The sequence below is a fragment of the Pelophylax lessonae genome (genome assembly GCF_965119305.1).
Source record: "Pelophylax lessonae genome assembly, chromosome: 5".
Classification (NCBI taxonomy): Eukaryota; Metazoa; Chordata; class Amphibia; order Anura; family Ranidae; genus Pelophylax; species Pelophylax lessonae.
The window spans coordinates 428,714,479-428,721,658 of NC_138772.1; positions in this window are offsets into that span (position 1 = coordinate 428,714,479).

Consider the following 7,180-nt stretch of genomic DNA (forward strand, 5'->3'; position numbering starts at 1 on the left):
ACTGTATGGGGGTGCTTATACTGTAAGAAGACAGAGATCCATGTTCCTGATTAGCAGAAACACAGGATCTCTGTCTTCTGCTGTCAAAGAAGGGCAATCTGCCTTGTCTACATAGGCAGACCACTATTCTGAACGATCGTCGGGTCCTGGCGGACATCGGGTCTGCTGGACCCGGTGATTGACCACTGCTGTGTCCAATCACAGCGAGAGAGGGTCACTGGTAGCACGCATGTGCGCCCCAGACCCAGAAGAAAAAAGCACGTACAGGTACATGATTTCGCACTAAAGGGCCACCCTGCTGGAGTATATGTACAGTACGTGGGGTGGTCCTTAAGATGTTAAAATGCAAGCCTTTTTTTTTTTAAATGTTCCAAGACCAGTCCACAGTTTTCCCAGTACATAAGTTAGCCATATGATCGTTCATAAAGTGGAAAAGTATTGCTGACCATGCTCTCCAAAGTGGCAATCATGAAAATGGTGAACAAATGGCAGTACACTTCTTCTTTATAAATATAAATAGAACCCATAGATTTGTGAAAAGGTCAGCAGACAAATTGCCTCAATTAATAAAACCCCTCTTGAATTAAAAAAAAGTAAATATATTCCCCTCTTTCACTAAAATTCACATTAGCAAATGTCTCTGGTTTCCCTTAGGCACTGGTGACGTGCCGCAGCCACAACTACATCACTGGTGCCTTAAAGGATATCTTGTACCTAATCTGTGAGATCTTGCAGAGTTGTCGTATTGAAACGCATGACGTCATGTGCCTAATCTCGCACATACGCCGTACAACATTTCAATTATTTGTTGTAAACAGATGGATAATAAGGTCATACAGTGTAATGCACTCCATTTCACACATGAGCAACATGACAATTTTGTTTGCAGAGGTATGATGGTAATTTTCGAAATGGCTGCATGGAAATGTGGGCACAGGCAGCACAGACAATAGTGGACATATGTAAGTGTATTTGTTGAGGTACACCATTTTACATATTATTGTTATTTTTGCTAGGGATGGGGGAATATCCTGCTTAAGGACTTTTATACATGTGACAGAACCCTAGATGGAGCGATGACCACAGGAATATAAGCTTATGAATTTTCTTTCAAATATTTGAAAGTAGATTCCAATGAATGCATTCTAAAAGTAGGTGCCTCATCTTGGTAGATGCAAATATTTTGCTCTTGGACAGTTCTGTAGCATGTGTTGATATTATAGATCAAAGGACCACCTAACTCAAATGGATTTTTGCAGTTTCAGAAGGAAGTTACAGAGGAGTGCGCTGAATGATCCACTTCTTGAGAGATAGATACTGTTAAAATAATTAAAATAATGGCCATAGTAATTGGGGAGAGCTGGGAGTTGCAAATTGTATTAAGTATTATTTAAGGACCAGTTTATGACAAAGCCCCTATCATCTAACCCATATTTAGATTTATGTGAATTTACTCTTCAAAACAACTGGACACCATTCTATAATATTTGAAGGGGGTTGTGCGTGACCAGTGTTGAAATGTGCCACATCCCTAATATACGATGCAAAGAGAGGGGTTCCCCTAAATGGGACTTTTAAGGCACAAAAAAAGACCTCCATCTGTTCGCACGGAAGTTGAACTTCAAGTGCGTTTTTCACAAAAGATCCCATTTTGGATACACTTATCTCTCTTCTCGAAGAGAACGAAAACCTCATAGACCGGGTGGATTTAGATTCTTTACTTGCTGGTACTTGCACGGATTCAACGGAGAAAAAAACACTAACTAGTGATCTCCGAAAAAAATCCGATGCATACCCTCCCATTCAAAACGCAAACTTGAATGCGTTTTTGAAAATTGTCTCTAGCGAAATAGAAAAATTACAAATTCGACCCATCCCCCACTCCAACATCACTCCATCACAAAGAGAAGCCATCAATAATCTATCTGCTAACAAATCAATCACTATAAAACAAGCGGATAAAGGTGGCAACATTGTTGTTATGGACAATGCTCAATACATACTCATGTGCACCAATATATTAAAAAACCCAAACTGGTATAGACGCATCACCTCTGACATCATCTTAAAATTCCATCAAGAATTTTACCATCTTGTGGACTCAGCCTACCTAAATAATATCTTCCCGAAACACACCTGGGAATACATTCGGACTAAGTTTCCCAAAACTCCCACCTTTTATGGGCTCCCCAAGATACATAAGAACGCCAGCAACTCCCCGGGGAGACCCATTATTTTGGGTCGGGGATCCATCTCCGAAAATGCGAGCAAATTAATAGACGCCTTCCTCCAGCCATTTGTCCAAAACTTACCTTCGTATATTACAGATACGATTAATTTCCTAAATAGAATTGAAAATCTGTGGGTTCCCCCCACGGCATTATTGGTTACTATTGACGTAGAGGCCCTCTACAGCTCGATACCCCACCACAGAGGTATCGCGGCTGTAAGGCATATCATATCTCGTCATGGACAGGAAGGCCCATACAGTGCATTTATACTGGATCTCCTCCAGTACATCTTAACGTCTTCACCTTCAATGGCTCCCACTACCTCCAGGTACAGGGAGTAGCGATGGGCACTTGCTGTGCACCATCCTACGCTAACCTGTACCTGGGGGAGTGGGAGGAGTTTTTCTTGAAGGATGAAGCGCTATCTATATACACTCACAACATCAATTTGTGGGTCAGATATATAGATGATGTTTTTCTAATTTGGGACGGTCCCATTAAATCCCTCCAAGCTTGGCTTGCAAGAATGAACAAAAACGACTTCAATTTGTCGTTCACCATGAATGCAGACCCCAACTGTGTCACATTTTTAGATTTAGAAATCACCAGGGAAGAAGGGGGTACCCTACACAGTGGACTTTTTGGGAAGCCCACTGCAGGGAATACGATCCTTTACGGTTCCAACTTCCACCCGGAACCCCTCCTTCGCTCCATCCCAGTCAGTCAATACCTACGACTAAGGCGTAACTGCTCAGACTTACCATCTTTTCAATCTGCAGCCGATGGACTGTGGGATAGGCTACTACGGAGAGGTTACTCCAAGAAATCATTAAAACATGCCTACAAACGTGCTCGTTTTAGTGATAGGAAAGTACTATTAGCCCCCAAAAGGTCCCCAATATAGACAGCAGCAGTGATGAACTCAGAATCATTACTTCATACATGCACCAACATTCCAAAATCAGACAGATTGTAGCAAAACACTGGCACCTTCTGTCATCTGATCCGATCTTGGGTCAATATCTTTCGGATATTCCCAAATTTACCTTCAAAAGAGCCCCTGCGCTCAAAGACAGGTTGGTCCATAGTGAATTCATGAATGAGTCCTCCACTGCTTGTTGTAAATATAAAGGGACCTTTATTTGTGGTAGCTGCAAATATTGCGGCTACATGTTGACGCAAAAGAACCCCATCTTGCCCAACGGCCTTGCCTTTAAAGCTAGACACTTCACCAACTGTCGTACTGTGGGTGTAGTCTACTTACTACTATGTGACTGTCAATGTTTCTATGTAGGCAAAACCAAACTGGAGTTCTGGCAGCGGGCTTACCGCCATATTAACAGTATGAGGAAGTCCGACCCAGAACTCCCACTTGGACGCCATGTAGGCACAGTCCACGGGGGAAAATTCCCCAAAGTAAAATTTCTTATCCTTGACCGTATCCACCCCAGCCCAAGGGGAGGGGACTGGAACAAAAGCCTCCTCCAACTTGAGCTGAGGTGGATCTACTCCCTTAGAGCCACTGAGCCCCCAGGATTAAATGGCATGCTATCCTTCAAGCCATTCCTGGAGGGCTTTGACTCAGGAGGAATGGAAGTGTAAAATAATGTGTCCCCAACTTGTAACATGCTTTGCTACTGTCACACTAAAGGTATGCATGTCCTTTTTCTTTCACAATGTTAAAATTGCCGTCTTTCTGCTTTTTGTAATATCTTGAGTCTGTATATATTTTTCTGCCAACTGTTTGATATATTCCACTGTTCTATTATATGTGATTTGATTTGTGATTACATTGTTTCCATCATAATACCCTGGCATATGGGTTTTTTTGATCTCTAGCGGTGTCCTTTATATTTATATCTTTATATACACATTAATATGTCTATTTGTCTATTCAATAGATCCCATTAGACCCAATCCCTTCTTTTTCTGACTTATGGTCTTTTTAGACATATTTCTTGCATTCAGGTCACTCCCTGGGTCTCCCTCTGCAGACATCCCGGCACGGGGAGCTATGTTGCGATGTCTCCCATTGGTGCCAGGTTCCATCCAGCACCTCCTCCGGGATCGTGCGCACCAATCGAAAACCGGATGTTCTGTTGAACTTCAGGTTTTCGGACGCCGTGCTGGTGGAACGCAAACGCCGGCCCCGCCCACACCACGTCACGCAGTCATGCGGCGTATACGTTGGATGGGGGCGGGACCGCCCCGCCCTGGCGATCCAGGAAGCCCATTCCTGGACGCCAGCTGCTGCCTCTTTCCCCTAATTTGGCTACCTTCTTATAGACTTCCTCCCAGCGTTTGGACAGTACAGTTTTTGCTGTCTGCTCGCTGGAGAGGATCTGCATATCTGACCAAACATCCCAAAAGGTAAAATTTAGCCACTTTCATTTTACTTTGATGTTACTTATAAGTTCAGACTTTAAGCACATTTGTGCTCATAGACCGTGCAAGACATTTTTTTCTAGAAATCAAAATCCAGCTTTTCTATCCTTTTACCAGTTGTTTGGCTTATACAACAACAGTGGAGGGGACTGGTTATGGCACCTGCTCTGGCTTCCTAATTTTGTTGGACTTCAGATGCCTGCAGTGAGAGACTCACACCTGACCTCCCTTGCCTTATCATTCTACCTGCATAATTGCATCAGCAGCCCACACCGCTAGTCAGACCAAGCCCAGCCTATTGGTTTTAATCCTTTTACAAGCTACTAAGTCCAGATACCATCAACCTTGTAAGTACTTCTAATACAATACTCCTGAATCTTTTTTTGTATCAAAATATATAACTAGTATTATATAATACTTATATACATATTTTTCTATTAATAGAGCACTTACTTGAGCTTCCCCTGAAGAAGAAGAGAAAGTTATTATCTTCGAAACATGTCGGGTTAAAGTTCTAGTGTTTGGTTGTATTATTGTCATCTGGTCAAGCTTGTATATGTTTTTATTCTTTATTGTTTATACACATTTAATAAAATATCACCTTTTTGAAATTCATTGACCAAATTATATATTTCTGTGCCTTAAAAGTCCCATTTAGGGGAACCCCTCTCTTTGCATTCTATAATATTTAGTTTAAACTGGCAGCTACCACACTTCAAAAGAATTTTTCTTTTGGTGTAACATGAAATATATTTAATCCAGTTTATTTTGACAAAGTAAGCTAATTTAATTGCATTTTGTCGAGACCAGATACAACGTTTTATGCATTTTGTGAAAACGCAATCATTAGTCTAATGGGCCATACACACTATAAGATTTTCTGAAGACTTTTTCCTTTAGACTTACCAAAACCATATAATATGAGGTCAAACCTAAACACTTTCAATTTGTATGCAATCTGGCAGGCCCTTGCACTACATACAAAAGGTAAATCTGAAGGAAATCTAACCACAAAAGTTGGATAGTGTGTATCCAGCTTAAGACATGGGTCTACAAACTATGGCCTTCCAGTTGTTCAGAAACTTTAATTCCCATAATGCCTAGTCATGTCTGTTAATGTCAGTGTTTTACAATGCCTCATGGGACGTATAGTTCCACAACAGCTGGAGGGTCGTTGTTTGGAGATCCCTGGTCTAAGAGATACTCTTAAGTAGGCCATATACATTACAAATTTCTTTCCTGAATCCATCCCCGCCGGGAGAAGACTATACCAGCTGCTAGTGATAATCACAAGTGAATATGGCAGGCTGGTTGTACCCAAGCTGATGGATCTATCAAATGTTACATTCAGCCTGCCCACACACAATTGCAAATAGCTTTTTTTTACCTTCACATTATCCTTTTTTTAATATGCCTCCAAACTAAACCCACTGCTGCTATTATGCAGGCATAAAATATAAAATTGGAATTTGGATAGGTAAATAAACTGATTATATGTAAAAAATATTTTAGAATTAATAGTAGAAATAATCTACAAATGCATCTGTTTTACAGTTTCTCTTCCATGTTCCTTTAAGCATCTCTTCTGTGCAGTGTAGGAAGTGATATACAGAGATAATCATTACATAAACCTATCTTCTACTGTAGCTTCTGGCTACTGGCTACTGGTGAATGCTTAGAGCACCAGTGGGAATCTTAAACCCTTTCTGCAGACTGCAGTTGGCAACAAGGGTTGCTTTATAGCTAAACAGGCAGAAAAAAATCCCAAATATGTGTAGTTATGCATAAATTAAAACATAATTTAGTGTATTTGTAGAAGCAAGTACCTAAATTTGACTTGAAATAACTCTCTGGCATTCCCTTGGAAGGCAGGGCCCAGAGTTGGGAAAGATGAACAGTATTAGAGGCCTATCAGGTCTGCTGTAGTGCTAATCTGTTGAAAAGGAACTTGTCGTTAGGAGGTGCAAGCAGAATGAGCAGAGAGATGATTTACTTGTGTGATACCTCTCCTTTACTATCCATTCACAGGCTAAAGGCAGGGAGGTGACTTGGCTGTGTTACTTAATTGCAGTCGAGAAAAGACTGCAGTCAAGAATAAACAGACAGATATACAAGTCCTTTGCTAGGTAAAACACCTGCCAAAGTGTATAAAAACTGGGGTTAATTTACTAAAACTGGAAAGGGAAAAGTATGGTGCAGCTCTTCATAGTAACCAGTCGGCTTCTAGGTTTGTTTGCCAAAGCTTATTTAAACAAGCTGAAGTTAGAAGCTGATTGGCTTCAGTGAACAGCTGTGCCAGATTTTGCACTCTCCGATTTTGGTACGTCAACCCCACTGTTAGCTGTTGACCTGGAGTTTAGCTTTAGGTAATCTACTGACTGTGATATTAGAGTGCCCTTTGCTAGGAGATAAGCAGTGTTTCCTAAAGTCCCTTAATGGTGAATTTCTCCTCTTGCATCTTCTCAGGAAGGTGTACGGAATTGGCTTGCTAAGTTGTTTTGCGCATGTAGCAGACCCCAGTAGCTGGAAGTTGCAATAGGGAGAAATTATTGTTGAAGCATATA